Raw genomic sequence first — 20,866 nt, forward strand, 5'->3', positions numbered from 1 at the left:
TCTCCATAGTAATATTTATTGAAAAATCTGAACAACAAAACAGATGCTTTTTAAGATTTTTCTGGTTATTAGGAATTTAAAAATATATTTTGTCAGCAGTGCTGCCAGATTGTCGCCCCGTTTAATCAGTTCTATCAGTGATTTTTAAGCCCTATGAATATAATAAAAGCTCGCAAGACTAGAAAATCCTCAAAATCATTTTTAGGGTTGTTTTGGGTTAAAAAACTAACAGTTATATAAGTTGATATAAAATCGAATAAGAAATTTATAACTGTTTTCGTTAAAATGGTAAATCTCGACATTGACTCATATAACCTCAGGGTGATACTTTTTACTTACGTAAAATTATCCAATGAACAAAATGACATTATGAAATTTAAAATAAAAATAGATGAATTTATCGAAATATGCAAATTTTGTTTTAAAACACAAAAATATTATATCTGGCAACACTTCAGGTAACAAGGTATATTCTGCCGTGATACAACATTATGACGTACATCCATTTGATCAGTTTTTCAATACGGCCCAAAAACAAACGGGTTATTTGTCATTTTTGTATTGAAATGGTGCATACGTAATTTTGTTTTCTTGATTTTATGCAACGTACGAATAAGTAACAACTAAAAGAAAGATACCAAAAGATGGGTCTTCGAATAACAAACAAATTGGCATAAGAACCCTATATTTGAAAAAAATGGCGCTCACGTCAGTCTGGTTTATTTTCTTTAAAAATCATCTATCAGTATTTTTAGGTATCTTACATCTATGAATTGTAAGAAAAAGAAAAAACGTCATTCGGTAACGAAGAGCGTGGGATATTCTAATCGACGCCGAATTCGGGAATTCAAAGTAAACCTAGATGAATAGTTTTCCCAACTTTCAGGCAAATCCGAGATGGTCGATACCAAGTTTGTGCTTTTTCGTGGTCACTTCGTATGGAATGACTCATATATGCATAGAATGAAGATTGTTCTGTCACTAATAAATCATTCACTTGTTACACCATTGTTTATCATTAATATAATTTTTTTGGAAAAATGCTAAGTCTGATGCCGTTACACAACACTATCATTTTACGAATCAGTGAGGAAAAGATTAATGCAATACTTTTCTGTTAGTTATCATGCCACAAATCAAAAACCATCTCTCGAAACTCTACTGTTAAAGCAAGTACATAAAAAAATGCAAAAAGTATGTAATGCATCACAAAACGGTATGTACTTGAAGGGTATGTAAATGCGAAATAAAACTAAGACTAAAATTCTTGAATAAATATTTAAGAAGGAGACATAATCGGAATTACCTTATACTAGAAAGTTGGACCTTCACTTACTTGTAAATAAAGAAGTTACAGATTTAATCAACACAATCGTCTGGAATTAGAATAAATAAATTATTAAAACTATTCTTACAATAAAACTAATAGTTTTGCTTACTAGTTTTGCTTACTACTAAAAATTAGCATACCTGTCAGTTTAAGGTTTCTATGATCACAAATGTCTCCACATTATCCGGAGAAATAACAACAACCCTTTTCCTAGCAGAAATAATAGTTGTGCGAACCCAACTGTGTCTTATGGAAGTCGAAAATTCAGAATCTGTTAATATCATTCGAGTAATGGCAGTAGTGTGGGAGTCTTGATATGTAACACTCCAAACGAAACACAATAGAAAAAACAATTCCTACAAACTTTTCAAATTTCACTAAAACTCACAGTGCGTACAAAAATCTTGCTAAATTATAGTTATAAATTTTCTTTGGTAGCTTGAATTATGATAGTTGCCATATTCATTATTTTAAGCTATCTGACTGCGCGTCTGTAGGATAACACGGGACTACTTTTTTTGTATATAAAAATTGTACTCGAAAAAATGCAACGCTGCATAGGTAAAAACTTACGAAATTTTGGGTAAAACTAGTTTAGAGTGTGATGTTTATCTGTATAACATGTAAACATCAGTCTGTCAAGTTGTTATCGAGATGGCTTCCAAAAATAAAACTTTAAAAAAAATTATGGGCACGGTCGTGGAAACTCTAGGCCAGTCCCACAGGTGGATCGCGAAACAGTTGGGAATCGTTCAAGGAGACTTACTGGATCCAGCGGCAACCGAAGAAAGTATGGAAGGTGAGAGATTACTTTAAGCGCAATCCGAACCATTCCATTCGGGATGTGGCCATAAAGGTTGAATTGATCTTCCGGCTGGTTAGTCCAGCAGATAATGAAGCGAACCGGTTTTCATGGTAAGCAAAATACCTACTCTAATCTATGAACAGAACATGGTGGCTAAATTTCGCACCAGGAAGCTGAACCACGATCGTAATAGACGACGAGACAATCAAGCGGACTCCAAGCAGATCCCCGGTTTTGAGTTTAGTCGTTGGAAAGTCCTGCTCGGAGAAGTTCCGGAAGATGAAAGTCGACAAATTTTCCAAGAAGTATTTGGTATGGTAGACGCTCTGTGGCTGCGGCAAGTTCCGTAAACCGTACAGAAAAACCGGCACCATCAACGGCCTAATATATAAAAAACGCCTCTAGAAGTGCCGGTCCAACGAAGGGGACACTCTGTTTTGGCCTGATTCAGCGTCGTGCCAATCCGATGTTGTTTTTGTGCCGAAGAAGGCAAATCCGCCAAACTAGCCAGAACTTCGCCCGGAGCAAGCTCCAGTAAACAGGAAAGGTCTTTAAAAACGACCAGGATTTGAGGGAAGAGTGGATGAAGGTGTTCAAAAAGTGGAGTGGTAAACAAAACCGCTTACTTTTCCCATTTTATTTAAAGAAAATGGCAGCTGAAGCGCATCGAGTGTTAAAAAACAGAAAAATACAGAAATGCAACTGTAAGTAAAACAACGTGTCATGATTGTCGTTTTTTGCTTGTGAACAACAGGAAGAAAAAGGAAGAGTTTTCTTCATCGTATCGTGACGGGTGATGAAAAATGGATTTATTACAGCAACCCAAAAAAATTAAAGGAATTGCCTATTGATGCTTGTACGTCGTCGGCTCCGCTAAATATATTCGCTGCGAAGGTTATGCTGTGTATTTGGTGGGAACAGGTTGGTATTATTTATTACGGCCGGTATCGATTTCATTTGATGTGATCAAGCCGAGAACCGGCTAAAACAGCCACAATACGAAACATTGATTCTACTGCGTGACAACGCCCGGCCTTATACTGCCAAAGTCGTTAAAATTTGAATAGAAACAATCACATGGAAAGTCGTACCTTACCTGCCATATTCCAGATATTGCGTCGTCCGATTATTACTTGCTCCGTTCAATGGCCCGAAGGCCCGTGGTTTGACTAATCAGCAGTTCTGCTCATATGAAGACATCGAATAATGGCTTAATTAGCGCATAACTTAAAAAACGTAACAGTAATTGAGCTCAACCAGAAAAATGGAAAATAGTTCAATACTTTGAATGATTAGCAGCCTTATTTTCAAAATAAAGTATTAAAAAAAAAAACAGCGGGAACATAATCCTTAAGCCTGAAATGCTAATTATTCTTGACATTTAGTCTGGAAGGATTCAATTAGATTGATGATATCTTCGCTTCAAATTTTAAGATAAATATCAGACATCGTCGGTAATGAATACAATCATTGTATTATTCAGTCTGCCAACATTTATTTGCTCATTTTATAACACAACGCTGTAGTTGGTAAATACATGCGACACATAAATCAAAGCCAAAGGCTGAGAATTCTGAGGCGAGCGAAAACCATAGTTTCTGCGAAACGGACAGGAAAAAATAACATTTCAGTTTGTCTACTGTTACGGTTTGTTTTTTTAGGCACTACAGTGTGATTTGTTCTGTTTCATTCATTATTCATCACTTCCTTGCCTGAATGCCACAATCAGTTTTTCTAGACTAGGGGATCGACGTCGCATGACATGCCGAAACTCTTAATTCTAACGCGTAACAGCGAAAAAACAGTCTATCACTTCTACTTATTTATAACGTAACTATCGTAAATTAAAGGAAAGAAACTTCGAATCGGACGATACCTTCAAGCTGCTAGCTCTAATGATATCGTTTTTCTTTCAATTTCGACTGAATTTCGATGAAACCGGCTTTATTAAAAAGGAATGTTCCTTCTCGCAAATATCTAGAAACAGAGAATTCCAGGCTCAGTCAGCAAATCGCCCTCCTGGCGGATGGCGCGATGTTTTTTTAATATCCAACAGCGGTATGTTATGTCTTCCCCTCGCATTTTACCGCCTCCCATTTCCCGTTCACGCTCTGATACGAAATGCAGCATAATGATTGTTGTATACAAAATCGTCGTTTCGGCCGCCTTCTGTTCTTTCTCACGATGTTCTATTTCTGTGACCCGTTTGGATCGTCACGCACAGAGAATGAACAAATATACAACACACACACGCACTCGGATGCTGCGTTGCCCAGCTGCACAAGCAGTGATTCGATTTTTATTATGTTTAGTGAAAATCACAGATAGAGAGAACCGTCTTCCGTTTTGTTGAGACTTGACTAGAATCAGTGTTTAAAAAAGTATCAAGTCACTAATATTAACAACATCAGCATCGGTGGTTCAGTGGTAGAATGCTCGCCTGCCACGCGGGCGGCCCGGGTTCGATTCCCGGCCGATGCAGATTATATATATTTTACTTCGGATGAAAAAGAACTGTAACCTACTTAATCTTGATATTTATTTTTATACTTTTTTCTTTTGAAATTTGTTTATATAGTTACTGCCATATAAACAATGGAATACAAGGTCCTCGATAGTATAGTGGTCAGTATCCCCGCCTGTCACGCGGGAGACCGGGGTTCAATTCCCCGTCGGGGAGACAATTGTGTTTTTTTTTTATTTTATTGTATAGTGCAAACCGGCGCCAAAGGTCTGCGCTCTCAGAGCATAATCCACACACACCTTCGAGAGCCCTCAAATTTACACATTCCATGATCTACTAAGAGGGAGCACCCACTAGAGGAGTGGCTATCGAAAATTACAGTTGTCCGAACGCCGATTGAGAGCCAACTTAAGAAATCCACTTGTTTCGGCGGAGTATTTTGTGTTGCCTGCTTTGGCCAGATGACGGGGTACCGAGCAGTCGTCGAGGTTTTTGGTCTGCCTGGGAATTTTGTTACCATCCGAGCAAAGAGCACCTCTCGAGCCACGCGATCTTAACGATGTTGAGCGTGTGTTGTATTGTACCCACCAAGTTTCTCCCGTTCTCGTCCCATCATCTTTTGCCCCGACGGATTCGACCTTCCACAATCCATCACCGCGAAATTGCTGTTCCTGTTCTGACTGCGTCGAATGGTAAGCAAACTTATTACATAAACTAAATCATCATTAACTTATCTCGTTGGAGCGGCAGCTTAATACGGCTGCGATGTGGGATCATTTCGGATTTCACTCGTAAGATCTCTGACCCTTTGCTTCCCGGTGGGAGCAGGCGAATCAGTTGTCTTTTTTCATGTGCATCATCTACTAATCACAGTTGTGTGTTAGCAATGCTGGTACTTTAAAAGAGACAACGAAAAAAGGAGAGTAAATGTCCTCTGCATGGAAATGAGATTTTAAAAATACCAGTAAAAATATGTTATACAGAATATTCCATTAGTTATCAACATAACGTTTACCGTGATTTGAGACTGAAATTTGTGAATTATCCAAGTAACCGCTACATTTGTTTACATTTACTTCTTAATTGTTGTCAGCTCTAATTCAACACTTTCATTGTATCACTCACTCAGATGAAACATCCTCAGTAATTAGAATGTGTCGTACATGATACTATGAGAACATAAATAATCACTTTACATAAATTTTAAAGCATTATTAGGAGTATATTTAGTAATAATTTACGTTTTCCAAATATGTATTTATCACTTCTTTCCAAAACTGATAAGATACAACGCTAAAACAGTATTTGTCTTTGAAAAAAGGTAGGGTCATTTTTGTCTTGATAATTAAATTTATCAATGTTTCATTTTCCATCAAATATATTTATTTCGTAAGAAGCAACTTTGTAGAAAGCTCATCCGAAATATTATAACTTGTAATTTACATTTTGGATCAATATGACCTTCATATATAAACTAAAAAAACAGGTATCTTGAAGCACTCGATTCGATGTTTAATCTGATCTGATGTTGATGTCTCAATAGTAAAAAACAAAATTGGCAGACATAAGAAAAATAGATCAATCGAAAAAAAACACCTAACGGTCAGAAACAAAACATAAATTATGACAACTATGTCCGCTAGGGTACGAAGTCTGCAACGTTTTAAGCATTTTCGTAAAATTACATACATTGGTTGATTCATTAGACTTCATCGGATCGTATGTGTTGGCGGCCTGGTTAATCTTGATTTGCTCTATTGCTTTTTATTCGTGCTTAAAAACCTAATACGATTTATCCCACCTTATGGCATCATTAAAAAAATGTATGCTAACGCGCATCTTACACATGTACAGAAATGACATCATTAGTATTAACTTGCTTTGGAGAATCCGAATGCGAATGGGGTCAGGACTCTACACAGTAGAAAATTCTGAATATTACACGTCATGTAAAATATTATCTCATTTAAACTTTAGTTGCTTCTGAAGTAAACCACGATTTTGTTTGAAACTTATGTGCAATATCATTTAAATTTGCGTGGAATATTATAGAACTTTCTATCATAAGCAATGGAGGCAATTCTTAACATGCGATTAGACATAAAGTTTTGTTTAATGTGTTCTTTAGTGTTGAACGGTGGTGTAACGAAATTCAATTCATAACAGAAAAAGTAAATGAGACGAGTACGTTTTCATCAAATTTCTTTCTCTTTCTTAGTGACGAAGAAAACTAAATATTGCCCAGTGGCGGATTGGATTTATGAGAGTGAACTTTTATTTCAATTTAAAAGTCACCTTTTCATAACTTTTCTCATATGAAATTAATAAGATCAAGAGTAGAAAAATATTATAAAAAATAATATGATCATAAAATTTTTAAACATAACATGAGGTTTCAAACATACGAGGAGTAAAAACATTTCTATTTTTTGGCTAGCACCACAGTGAATACTGCTTCGGAGAAGGTCGATGTACTTGTTTTTGTATTTAAAAAAAATTATTCAAGTGCATTTGGAAAACATGTTTGAATATAACAGAAAATACACACTTTAGAGGCTTTAAGGATGCTTCAACTAGGATCGAAACGTTGGCCTGAAAGGAAGCGGTTGAAACTTATCAAATATTGGAACGAGAATAAGAATATTTTTTTAGAATAAAAAAAAAAAACAAACTTGCTACACAACGCCTGCGCAGTATCAAAAAATCGTTGTTGCTACTCCGTTACTGATATCTTGTTTTTACATTTTCCTTTTACTATCAAGACATCAACAAGGATTGAGTAAAGTCAAGTTCACGGCGTGGACTATAAAAGTATTTTTTAAGTAGGAGGGTGGTATCCAAAATACGACCGCATGACGTTGGACTAGGGTATTTTTTATTCCATTAAAACAAATAGTAGACGGAATTGTAACTTTGGTATTTTCTGCAATTTTATCTAACAGTGCATTTCAAGTCGTCAAAACTGCTTGAATATCACAGCACTCCAAAAAAGTTTGGCCCTAAATAAGGTAGTTATCTCGATGACCTTGAAAGTTGCGGTCTTCAGCAAACATGTTTGAAGTTCAAGAGTTTTTGAATGGTTTACAGTTTAGTACGGCAATCCACCGCTACGAGGCGCAAGTGCGCTTGCTTTTTCGTGTTTTTATCTTAACTTACATCTCGCTTTCTATTTCCAAGAAAGTTAGGATCTTCAGCAAAGCTGTTCAAAAGGTCAAGAGTTTCGGGTTGGTGGACAGTTTAGAACAGAATTCTTACTTCTTCGGCCAATACCACCAGTGGTGGTATTATTACCTAAATAGTTGATGAGGTTGTTTATACGACACGACCGCAAGGTTAACTTAGAATTACGACAGTCTGTCTTATGTCAATGTAATTCTTGCAAAAGGTTTGGGAATAAGACCGATATGCTCTGTTGAAATAAAGATGAAAAAAAATTATGTTAAATATTGCGAAGTCATTTGATTATAAAGCCTATATGCCTGCCTGTATGCCGAAGGTGCTTCCCACACAGAAGAAAGATCCAAAACCTAGAGCTGTGGACCCGGACGAAAACATACGATTCGCATAGATTCTCTAGGATTCCTCACATTTGATTCGTGAACGTCTTTGAAAAGGATTCCTGAGAAAAAAATCCTCAGGAATGCCCTGTATATTGCTCTAGGATTCTTGAATAAGAATCCTGAGTGGGAATCCTCCGGATCGGGTTTGGGTTAATCCTTGTCTTTCGCTATTTTTTGTTGCCTGTTTCCTTTGCTGCCATGCATTCGTTGTTGTTTCTCTCATGGGAATAAGGTGTCTAGAATAAGCACTTTATTCTGGCGAAGGAATGTCGGAAAAATGTTCAGACTATGCAACAGATGGATGCATCTGTATGTGGGCATGGAATTTCGTAACTATATTTCTGGGAAAGGAGCGGTTGCTTGATTGAGATAGAATTTTGCATAAGGACTTTTTTACAAAAGACAAAACTTTCGCATTTTGTTTCCGAATTGATCGCTGACTGAACTATGTTAATTATAGCAGCTTGTGCGTTGCATGGTAAGCGGTATCGCTAATGATAGCAGTAATGCACTTTATCGCCTAAGTTGGTCACTTCTAATCTCTCTTTTCAATATTCTCTCGCACTCATTTCTCTACTACAACGCAACCCGTATTGAAGATGAGTGATGTGGGAACGGGTGACACCTGGGACGGAACATTTGGGTGTCACCTCTCTCCCCCACCAGGTTGCACGTGAAATCATCTCAGTATCAAGAATTGTTTTCAATTGCACTAAAATTGCCAATATTTTAGCTTTTCGCTGGAGGAAGTGCGGGCCAACATAGCCACCGCAAATGCTACTGCTACCGCACAAAGGCAGCCTTCTACAAGAGGAAATAGTACCGCTGCCCTGCCGTTACCACACAAAGACCCGCTGCCGCTGCTGCTATCTACTTCTGCTACCCGCTGCTATTTGGTTAGGACCGTGCTAGTAGTCCTCCACTAGTAAACTGATTGGTTTGACCAGAAGCAGGCTTTATATAGCCCAAATAGTGTATTCTCGGTTAGAGCAAGCGCACCGGTGAGTTGCCATTTGAGTTGCTATTTTCACAACGCTGGCCGTTGCTATTTTGGATAGCAACCGATTTTCGCACCGGTCGTTGCTAATGGGGATTACCAATTCCACTATTTCTTTTTCACACCGGCAGTTGCCAAATTCTGAAGACCGTCACTAGCCAGCGTTGGCAAAATGTTTGTTTGTGATGTATTTCACATATTTTTTTGCGGATCTAGTAATAAACAACTTATCCGTCAGTCAATCGTTTCCGGAATGATCTACGTTCTTTCTACTTCAAAAAATGTTCCCTCCATTTCACATAACTTTGTTTTAACTTTGTTTCCGTTCTCACAAGTTATCGATAACATAATTCTTTTGCAGATTTTTTTACTTGTGCTTACATAATTTTTTTCATCCTTATATGTCTATTTAAAGTAATTCCGTAAAACTGGGCACGTCCCGCAACGTTTGAAAATTTGCCGCCAAAAAGAACTTAAAGATAGAACGCGTAAATTGTTTTCGATTATTTGATTGATTCTAGTGATGCAGAAAGTGATTTCGCAAAACAAATTTCCTTATACGCGATTAAGAATATGGTTTTTGGAAAGATTCGGGGCGACTTTCAGCTTAGTAAATATCCAAAAAAACGCCATACGGAGGAAGGTGCCATCCAGCGTTTTAACAACGGTCTATACCGATGACCATTTCCAACGCCGCTTTCGAACGCTTCTTAGGTTGTTTTTGAAGATTGAAACAGCGGTAAAGGAGAAAAATGGTTTTTTATACAACGACCGAACGAAACGGGAAAATAGTTAGTGATACTCCCGAGCAGATTCGCTTAAACCTTCCAGGTTAATTGAATAATATTGGCCAATCTTGTGAGGATTTGAGCTTTCCGCATCGTTTAGGTTGCAGACCAAAATGCCAACCAAAATGGTCATCTCAATAAAAAACGTATACAAAATGTTCACCTGCTCGAAAAAACACCCTGTGAAAAATTTCAGCTCAATCGGAATAAAATTGAGTAGTGGTTCACGCCGACACTTGCGTCCTACGACGTGTTTAACAAGCGTGGCAAAACACTTCGTCTTCCGAGGCCGACCAATTGAGTCCGCATTCAAAACACTCGTCTTCTTCGAAATATTATTACGAACATTCACTATCGAGCACAAAAAAAAAACAACAGTTTGACATTTCATCAAATAGCAACGATTCGGCTCGTTGCTATCGCGTTGACAAATTTAATAACTCGCTACTACCCGAGGTGGGGATTGCTATTTCCCAAACCAACATAGCAACGCCCGGTGCGGTTGCCGCGTTATGGTGGGAGTTGCCAAACTAGCTTTAGAAACTTCAATTTAGCCACTGGTGGGCTTGCTCTTAACTAAGTATTATATTCTGTCGACCGTGTTGGGGATACCAAGCATTATGCGACCAATCAGAGGTCGAAATCAGCGTTTCAACATGGCTTGATAATTTTCAATAGTACAATAGTTTGAATAATCAAACTACTATCATCTGCATTTGACCGGGTGCATCGATGATTTTTTAATCGATTGCTATAAGAATGAAGGAAATCGGTTGAAAACTTACTGAGTTTTAAACATTTGAAAGTGAACAATCTTCGTGACGTTCTCGATGTTTTCAGTTTTTGAATTTGTACACTTATGTTTGTTGTTGTTGTTGATTTCATGGGTAATGCTGATTAATGGGTGACATGGCTATTCACAAAGCATGAGTCACTTGACCAGCCTAAACACTAATACAGCCCCATGCCATTTGTTACATTCTGCTCAAATCCTGTATTACTTCAGAATAAATTGCAAATCAATCATTGGAGAGCAATAGAAAACAAAAAAAAAATTGCATCATTTTTCTGAGAAATTTTAGTCGCTGAATACTGCAACTTTCTAAGCAGTTGAATTCTCGACATAAATAATTTCATCACACTCAAAACTAAACGCACACTAGCGTCACGTAGTGGTATTATTCCCAACTAATCCATAAACGAGAAGCCCTTGGCTTTTTGAGCAACTTTGCTGAAGACTGCAACTTTTTGAGCGATTGAACTCACGAGATAAAATGAGTAGAAGGTATTAAAAACTTCATGCACATCAGTCGCATTGTGATAGAGTTTCGAACCTACTAGCCAACTATAAGCTTCTGATCCTTTAAACAACTTTACTGAAGACCGCAGCTTTCTAAGTGGTTGGAATCAGGAGATAAATTTAGTTCAAAACACTCAAATCAAAATCAAAATTTGCACCAGCCAAAAGTCCTTGACCTTCTGAACAACTTTGTCAAAGATCACAACTCTGTAAATGGTGGAACTCGTGAGATAAATAAGTCGCTTTTTACGCGGGGGATACGTGCCGCGTAAAAAAAACGCTTAAAAAAACCGCGTTAATTCTGGAATCCGCCTAAAAAGCGACCTTAGTGTACTCAAAACTACGTGCACTCTAGTACCGCATTGCAGTTGAGCTCCGATCCATACTTTCCACCGCCCTTGACTTCCTGAGCAACATTGCTGAAAACCATAACTCTCTAGACCGTCGGAATCACGAGATAGAGTTACAGTCATGGAGAAAATAATAAATACACTTGCAGTGTTGTATATTTTTTCGTATTTGCGCACTGATTTGAATTGTTGTATGATGTTATGTTACGTCATTATGATCCGCAGACACTCTTTTTAAAAGAGGCACGGAGAAATGACTGGAGAAATTTCTTTGTCGGTGATTCCGAAAATTTTTTGCATGAGTTAGTATTTTTAAAGTGGCGACAAAAATAAATACACTATTGAAATATATATACAAAACAATCCAAATTAGCTTTATTTCTCTACATATCGTTAGCAAAGTGACCTTTAACGTTACAAAACTCACTTTCAAAATTTTGTGGCTTGTCCTTTGTTTTGTATAGCCATATTCAATCCTCCGGGTATGTTTACCACCAGGTTTTCACGAGTAGAAGCTAGCATTTCACGCTACCTGTCCGACGTTCCATAAGTCTGTTTTATTCTTTGGATGATGCTTTGCAACCTAGACTTTCCCAATCTTCCATAGAATTTCTAAAGGATTTAAATTAAAAGTCTGCGCTGGTCAAACTAATAATTTTATATTCTCGTTTAAAAATCATCTTCGTGTTTTCAATGCTGTATGTTTAGGATCGTTAGTCTCCAACATGAAGCATGTTTTCTTTGGCATACGGAAACATTGCGCTACGTAAAATACCTACACAGTCGTTAGTATTCATAGTCTATGTTAGAAAATCAATGGGTTCCATACCAGCATCAGAAAACAGTATTACACCGTTTTGTGGTCACTTCCAAATTTTACTACTTTCGTGGTTAATTGTGCGTTGAAGGCAGTATTCACCGGTCTTCTCACCAGCTGCTGACCGTTTGAAACAAAAAGGTTAAATTTCGACTCATCCGACCAAAACAAGATGTGCCATTTAGTTGCATCCTAGTCTAAAAGCTTTTTAGAAAATTCAGTTCTTGCCAAAATGTGTCGCTTTTGAAGTAGAATAAAGTTTCCTGTGTACCTAGGTGGTCGATTTTATTTCCATATGCCGAAGCATCATCTAAAGAATAAAGCAGACTTATGGAACGTCGGACAGGCAGCATGAAAGGCTAGTTCAGCTTCTACTCGTGAAAACCTGGGGGTAAACATTCCACGAAGATTGAATATGGCTTTACAAAACAAAAAACAGGCCACAAAATTTTGAAAGTGAGTTTTGTAACGTAAAAAATCACTTTGCTAACAATATGTAGAGAAATAAAGCTAATTTGGATTGTTTTGTATATATATTTCAATAGTGTGTTTATTTTTGTCGCCACTTTAAAAACACTAACTCACGCAAAAAAATTTCGGAATCACCGACAAAGAAATTTCTTCAGTTATTTCTCCGTTCTTCTTTCAAAAAGAGTGTCTTCAGATCTTAATGACGTAACATAACATCATGCAACAATTAAAATCACTGCGCAAGTACGAAAAACCATCCAACACTGCAAGTGTATTTATTTTTTTCTCCATGACTGTATGTATATCTGTAAATCTGCCCATTTTCAATAATGCTGAACTTTCGGGAGTAAGGGAGAACTGTACAAAACGCACTAGCTGAGAATTTTCGCAATTTATAGCGCTTCTATCTTTTCTAAGCGACATTAAACGTATAGGATGATTGTGGGATCTGTATAATGTATGTTTTTGACGAAACTTATTCTAAAATACTCAATTTGATAAAAATTACCATCGCTATCAAACATACCGTGGGCTAAAACACTTAAATTCGTGGCCAAGACGCACCACAACAGAAATAACAATGCTTCAATGCCGGAGGGTCATATGCCCCTTGCAAAAATTAGCACGCGAAGTGTGGAGCGCTTGAAGTCTTAGAAGTAAAATCAAAAGCATTGGAACATACCCCAAGGCTTCGTATACAAATAAGGTAACGCCAAAAAACTAAATTGCAGAAACCCCCCCTCCCCCCTATGTAACGATATGTAACGTTTAATCTAACTTTCCCATTAAAATTACGTTACGGTAAACAAAAAAAAATCGATTTTGAAAAATATTACAGTTAAGTAACTATCTCAACTAAGGGGAGGGGGTTCCCTCCCATAAATAACAATAAGTAGCGCAATCTCATCCCCACCTCCTCGCCCGTTATGCGTTACGTACTTTGTGTACGATGTCTAAGTTGTCAAGCCATCTTCTACAGCGCTTCATAGAACATTCAACCTCAATGCTATTTTTGTTCCATGTTGGTAAAAATTGATGAAAGTTAGTAAAATAAATTAAAATATTCATGATCTTTCAAATTCCAAAAGTGTGAGAGAAAGAGGAACCACAATTTACTAGTCAGTTAACTTTAATCCCGAGGCGAATGACCACCGGTTAAAACCCTAGTAAATAAAAGAAATAATAATAACCTTACCAGCTAATATAAAATTCATGAATAATTACATGTTGGATAGAACCACAGACAGTTCTACAGTTTTTCAAATATTCTAATCATTACGGCGCGCTTTTTCATAAGAGAACTATAGAAAAAGCCGCGTTTATATGAAAAAAAAACAAAGAAATTTATCTTTAATTATGTGTGTGTATTTAGGGGAGTGTATTCAAAAAGATTAAGCTAGGGCCATCCTGCCTCACTTCTGCATTCTGTACGGTTCTCCCCTACTGCTGTATAAACAGGATGTTGTAATACTAAGTGAAGCGATACCAATTTTATGGCGTTGCGGGTAATGTATATCGGTTAGAACATGTTTCAAAATAAATTTCACCGAAATAACGATTTTTGATGTAATATACATCAGAAAACGTAGTCACTTTCGAGATTTTTTAAGTTAAAAAATTTCCTTTTTCTCTATTTATCCTTTTCACATGTTTTTCGTGTTGGTGACAATGTTAATAAATTAAATTACTAATAACAAACAACGTAGAAGAATATCGTTTATCAATGATCATTACGCTCAATAACCAAATTTTACTTTCGCTCACGTTTTTCATATTGTCATTTTCATAAAGTGTTTTCTGCCACACAAGTATCTAGAAAGTGACGCGAATTCGACAACTGCTCCTCTCATTAATAATTTACCTCACGGAAACCCGCTTCATGCAGTCAAGTTTAGGAGCCAAACGATTCACGGGCACCATGCTACAGCTGTTCAGCGTTTGATTAACTGTGCTAAGTGATATATGATACAAAACCTATTGAACTGCTCTTAATGTGCAGGCATAGAAAAGTTTTTCCTCACCAAAACTGGTGAAAAAAGCGACTGTCCGGATCTAAGGGATAAAACGCTCATTATCATCGCACTCATCATCTGGATCTTATTTGTATGTATGATTCAAGAGCGCAGGGAATTCAATGTCCATTATTACGAAAAAAAAAATTAACGAGCATGTGTTCGCGTTGGCGATACAGGCCAGTCCGAACATCGAGCAAGAAAAAAAAAGAAAAAATAAATTGTATGAGCTCTCAAGTTGAAACTTGTTAGGACGACTGCTGAAGAACCACTTTACTCAGTTATTCAAAAATCCATCAATCAATGTTATGAGCATCTAGTGGGTATCGAAAGTAAAATCTCATTTCTTTTCCCTCTCATACTGGACGAGGGGCCGCATAATGAGTAGGAAACATTTTCGTTCCGTTGCGATCCTGTAGCAGATTAGGGGGCGGAAATGGTCATGCAACGCGATTCGTGTTCCGGGCAATTTATGGGGGCGAAGGTTTAGGAAACATGCAGCCTCCCAGTAAGCAGTTCTCTTCACGGAGGTGCTGGGAAAGGTTTTTAACTTCCGCCGTGGGGTATCCCCTCGACAATGGTGAACGGCAATGTGTTGCCAGTGTTAGAAGGATGATGACTTGTCAAATGGATTTTTTCTCACCACGAAAACAGCATATTCTCACCATATCAAGCTCCACCGGTCATGTATTTGTTTATTGCAAAGGGAAAGTACAGAAAATATTGCTTACTCGTAGGACAAACCACCGTTTGCCTACCTTTCGGTTGTATTTTTCTGCTTCAATGAGATGAGATATGATGTCAACGGTGCTGTACAAATCGGAGAGTACAGTTCCCCCCCCCCCCAAATTTCTCGCCACAAAGAAACATTTTAGTTATAGCATTCGAAAAATTAATAATCACAATCAAATAGAAAACTAATTAGATTTTCGGAACACTGCAACCAACTGTTATCAAACCACCGATCGTCATTAAGTGTCTAAACAATCTGTCAAAATGTTTGACATGCAATCCACCCTCTCTCTGAGGCCATGTGGTTAATAGTAAAGAAGATGTTCACAGTCGGTGTAACGCAGTAAAGTTATTAAAGTTCGACCTCGCGATGTCTAGCACTAGAAATAGAACAATCCGGTCGACCGGTGTGTGAGAGAGATAGACGGGATGGGTAATTACCTTGGTAACAATCCGAACGTTTGCTTCCGTGGAACGATCGCCGCGAATGCTCTCGTACGGGGATTATTGCGGAGGGTCGAAAAAATCACGACCAGCTGCTGCTCTTTGTACACCGTCGAATCCTGATATCCGAGCGGCACGTGTTCCAGTGCGCTGGGGTTGATAAACAATTTCTGTTTAGATTATTTAATTAAAATCTGATACTACACAATCAAAGAGCGCGTATTTCCGCGAGGTGTAGCTTCCATTTACGGGAGCGACGGCAACTTGTTTACCGATGGTGTGTCAAGGGTCAAAAGGGCTTAGAGCGTTAGGGGTTACGAGTGAATTCATGCTGGCAAAATTACAACTGAGACCCATGATATAATTTTGGGATATAGAGTACAGAAGCACTGAAGCAACTGAAGATTATCCTAAAAGTTGGATTGTTGGTAAATTTTGACGCTGTCTGAATATAAATGAAAAATTAAGGCATAGATTTAAAATACATTCAATTTGTTTTTAAGCAACATGAAATGATAATCAAAAACAAATAGCATTTCTATTCTTCACGTACGTTCCCGTTTTGATTGATGATATCAAATGTATTCGACATCGAAAACATGCAGGTAGAATATTACATGGAATGTTGACATCCTTGGTTGCATCAGCGAACTCAGTTCTGCTTACGTCCTACATCTCATATTTGTGTTAATTGTGGGTTTATGTAACATGCTGTCTAATATGGCGCTGTCACTATTAATATCACTAAGTTGACATTCATAAATTACGTAACGCGAAAAACCAATTTTTTCACTTTTGTTACTATGTAGCACAACGTAACGCCATCACTTGCCCCCTCAAAAATATACTTAACGCAGTAGAATATTTTGCTTAATAAAAATGGTCGTTTTTGGAGTAAAATTATATTCTTTCCCGAAAATTTTTGTTACGTGACGCTGATATTACATTCCTCCCTCTCCACTATGAGCGTTACGTAATTTTGCATGCCAACTAAGCCGGTGTTGATAGCATACTCAATGTCTGAAATAAAATGTAAATGCAATGGCATCAAACTGCGTTTGGTTTACGAGTTAATACAAAACCAAAGTATTCTATTTTCACGAAGTCATCGAAAAATAAACCAAACCTTACCTAGCTCTATGGAATTTATCAAAAATAGCAATAAAAAAGTTATATGCAGCATCCTAAGGCGTTTCGGTTTGTGTTAATAATGCTGAAATAATTCAGCATTTTAGGCACGTTGTTGTTTGTTGTTGTAGATGATAATAAAAAATAGATAAGAATACTAAAAATTTATTTCATATATTTCTATTAGTCAAAATTTTTGTATGACAAATTTCTGTAACCTTACTTACTTTACTTTAACGGTGACAGACCGATTATCGATTCAATGCCGAAACCAGAATACGTCGCCATGTCACTCAGGCTCTCTTCTTATACCTTTTTCGCGGGCTTCCTCGTCGACAGCACACATTCAACGAGCGCGGGGCCTACCTCGAAGTCGACGGCCTCTATCGGGATTTCTGCTAAATATGGTCTTCGCGGGTCATTCTTCCGACATTCTTCTAGCTACATGCCCAGCCCACTGCAACCTGCCGTGTTTTATCCGCTTAACTATATCCTAAACTAACTAACTTAACAATATTGTACACCTGGTACACTTCATGCATCATGCGTCTGCGCCAAACACCATTTTCTAGTTTGCCGCCAAGGATTGAACGCAAAATCCTACGCTCAAAAACAATAAGAGCTCGCCGATCGGCCGTTGAAGTCCATGCTTTATGCCCGTAGAGGGCCCCGGGAAGAATTAGTGTTTTGTAGAGTGCAAGTTTAGTACGGGTTTGCAGACTACGGGACCTCAACTGGTTACGTAATCTGTAGAAGGCCCCGTTTGCAGCTGCTATCCGCCTTTTTATTTCACGGCTAACCTCGCTGTCACGTGCCACTAATGTATCCAGGTTAATAAATTCGTCGACTACTTCAAAATTTTCCCCATCTAACACCACCTCAGCACCAAAATCCGTCGGACTACCACGCTCTCTACCAACCACCATGTATCTCGTTTTGGCAGAGTTAATGATGAGCCTTATTCTCGCAGCTTCCCTCCTGAGAGGTCCGAAGGCCTCTTCCACTGCTCTACGGTTAATACCAATGATCGTCCGCAAAACCTAGTAGCATGTGAGACTTCGTAATGAAGAAGCGGCACCTTCTTTGCTCGCCGGCCCTCCGTATAGCACCCTCCAATGCGATGTTGAACAATAAGTTTGACAGCCCGTCTCCCTGCTTCAAACCATCTAACGTTACGAAGGAGTCCGATATTTCACCGGCTATCCTGACGCATAATGTAGAGCCTTCAAGGGAGGCACATATCAACCTAATTAGTTTGGTGGGGAAACTATGTTCGACCATAATTCGCCATAACTCATTTCTCTTAACTGTATCGTACGCTGCCCTAAAGTCAATGAACAGATGGTTCGTCTGCAGGTTGAGTTCTCAAAATTTATCGAGGATCCGTCGCAGGGTGAACATTTGGTCCATAGTGGAGAATCGAAAACCATATTGGTAATCACCATATTGGCAGTTCCTCAGCTCTTTCACTGATTTTTTAACCTCGTCCATGGATGGTTCACAGCTTTGCCATCATCCCCAATCACCATTCTGCGTTTCGGTTCTTGATTCCATTAATCTTCTTGTAGAAGCGGCGATGGAGTCTTTTTTCAGCAGCTCTAGTTTCTCGGTAACTTCATACGCTTTGACGGGTCACAGCCGTGGCTAACATGTGAACTCTGGCGCGGTTCTTTTCATCCATCGTTCGCTGCACTCAGCGTCAAACCACTCATTGGACGTGGCTGTCGCAGATGTACCCAACACTTCTCCTGCTGTGGTGCTGATTGTACTGTGGATATGCCGCCACTGTTCATTCAGGCTACCTCCAACTTGATCTTCGATCCGCTCATCAACCTTCCGCAGGTACTCTGTAGCCACTTCTCCAATTGATAGCCGTTGGTTGTTCAACTGTATTCTTCTTGTCGTCCTTGATTTTAACTTGGATACCACGAGATAATGATCCGAGCCAACGTTTGGTCCTCTAAGCGACCTCACGTCTGTAACGTCTGAAAAATGTCGACCATCAATCAGGACATGGTTGCATTTGCATCTCCGATGACGATCTCGATGTCGTGTCCTGGGCACTCATTATACGTCTTTTCCAGGAGCACATAGTACTCCTTTTTTCCTTCATCGGGTTTATCGTGTAGTTGAAAAATTTGCCCCTAATTCTCAACACGCATATACTGTCACTGATCGGCCTCCATCTAATGCCATGCTGCATCTGTTTCCCTATGAGCACGAAATCGATTCCCCTTTCTGCTTTTACGCCGCCACTGTAGTGGATGTGGTACATAAATAAAGTGCCCGCAATAGGATCTACTGCCCGGACTTCGCGTTTCCCTGTTTTCGGCCACCTTACCTCCTGTATGGCACATTCACCTTCTGCAGTTCTCTAGCCAAGATACCTGCACGTGCCGGTTCGAGTAAAGTCCTTACATTCCAATTACCGAGTTTTCAATAATCGTTGTCCTTTTTCGTTCGCCTAGGTCCATGCCGATTATTCCGTTCCGTATTTATATCAGGATTGTTCGTAGTATTTTACCTTCGGTATGCTGCCTTACTAGGGCTGCGATACCTAGTTTCGCGACGGGGCTGCCGTCTTAGATATAGCTGGCGAGGCACCGCGTTTCATAATTCAGCCGCCTGCTTCGGATCAGACGCTGTTGTACGCCGTCGCTGTAGTTTCCACCGGGGGTTGGTTACTCGATCTCCGCTAAGGTTACTCGTATCCCGGTCGGCACCTCTTGGAGGTTGGGATAGGAGTTGCTGGACAGAGGATAATGACCACAACGTGGTCTCAAGTGACACGTGCCCAGCATTTTACCAACCTTTAACCTAAACTGACTGATTTAGTTCAAAATCATGAGCTTTTTCTCGTTTTAAATTGTGTGTCAATGTTCTAAAAGAACAATATATTAGCACATTTATATGATTTTTTTTATTTTATGGCGTTAGGAATCCAGGTCGGACTCGATTATCCGGAGAATCCAAATGTTTTTTACTCTGGATAATCGAATTTTCTGGATGATTGAATCACAGAATATTTTTCAACTTTGCAATCAACGAACGTAAAATAAATATTTTCTTTCGTTTTGTTAATTGAATGATGCAGTGGCGTAACCAGAAATTATTTCTATAGGAAAAATGTGTCATCTTGGCACGCACTTGGTCCATAGGCATCTCGTCCCAGATCTCTTCAAATTGGTCCATAGTGCTCACTTTATGTTCGACGTGCTTGGCCACCGTGTACTTCTATACATAGAAGTGGACTCACGTGTGGACCGGTGCGCCGATCTGTTGGAGGACGTAATAATCGTTCCCGTAGAAGTCTCGAATGGATGTTTTTTTTTGGACGAGGAGATGCTGGCCAAAGACGGCGCCAACAGCCGAACATTTTGGACATTGTGTGGCTGTTGCAAGATGAAGAGTTTGTCTTAGAAAACACGAACTCAACAAACTTTACCAGAACGGCGTATTAAACAAACAACAAATGTCAGCAATTCGACACCATGCGCATCGGTTAGTTTATATATATCGGGCTCAAACTGATACCAATACCAATACACAGATCAATTCATCGACCAATAGGTTATGGGCCCAATAACATAATTTTCCTGGAATTCGTGGCACATAGTCTTTTAGTTTGCATAAAAAATGAACTTTTTCCGCTTGGTGATAAAAAAAAC

At 38.7% G+C, this 20,866-nt stretch overlaps 1 protein-coding gene and 2 non-coding genes across 14 annotated transcripts in view; 2 read left to right on the forward strand and 1 right to left on the reverse strand.

The window, feature by feature from the left end:
- The window catches only part of LOC129732265 (protein winged eye), a 674,761-nt gene that overhangs the window by 187,275 nt on the left and 466,620 nt on the right, over window positions 1-20,866 (reverse strand). The window lies entirely within an intron of this gene.
- On the forward strand, window positions 4,546-4,616 carry Trnag-gcc (transfer RNA glycine (anticodon GCC)). Its single transcript has one exon. It is a non-coding gene; the product is annotated as a tRNA-Gly (tRNA).
- Window positions 4,744-4,815, forward strand: Trnad-guc (transfer RNA aspartic acid (anticodon GUC)). The gene has a single exon. It is a non-coding gene; the product is annotated as a tRNA-Asp (tRNA).

This window comes from Wyeomyia smithii, chromosome 3 (genome assembly GCF_029784165.1).
Source record: "Wyeomyia smithii strain HCP4-BCI-WySm-NY-G18 chromosome 3, ASM2978416v1, whole genome shotgun sequence".
NCBI lineage: Eukaryota > Metazoa > Arthropoda > Insecta > Diptera > Culicidae > Wyeomyia > Wyeomyia smithii.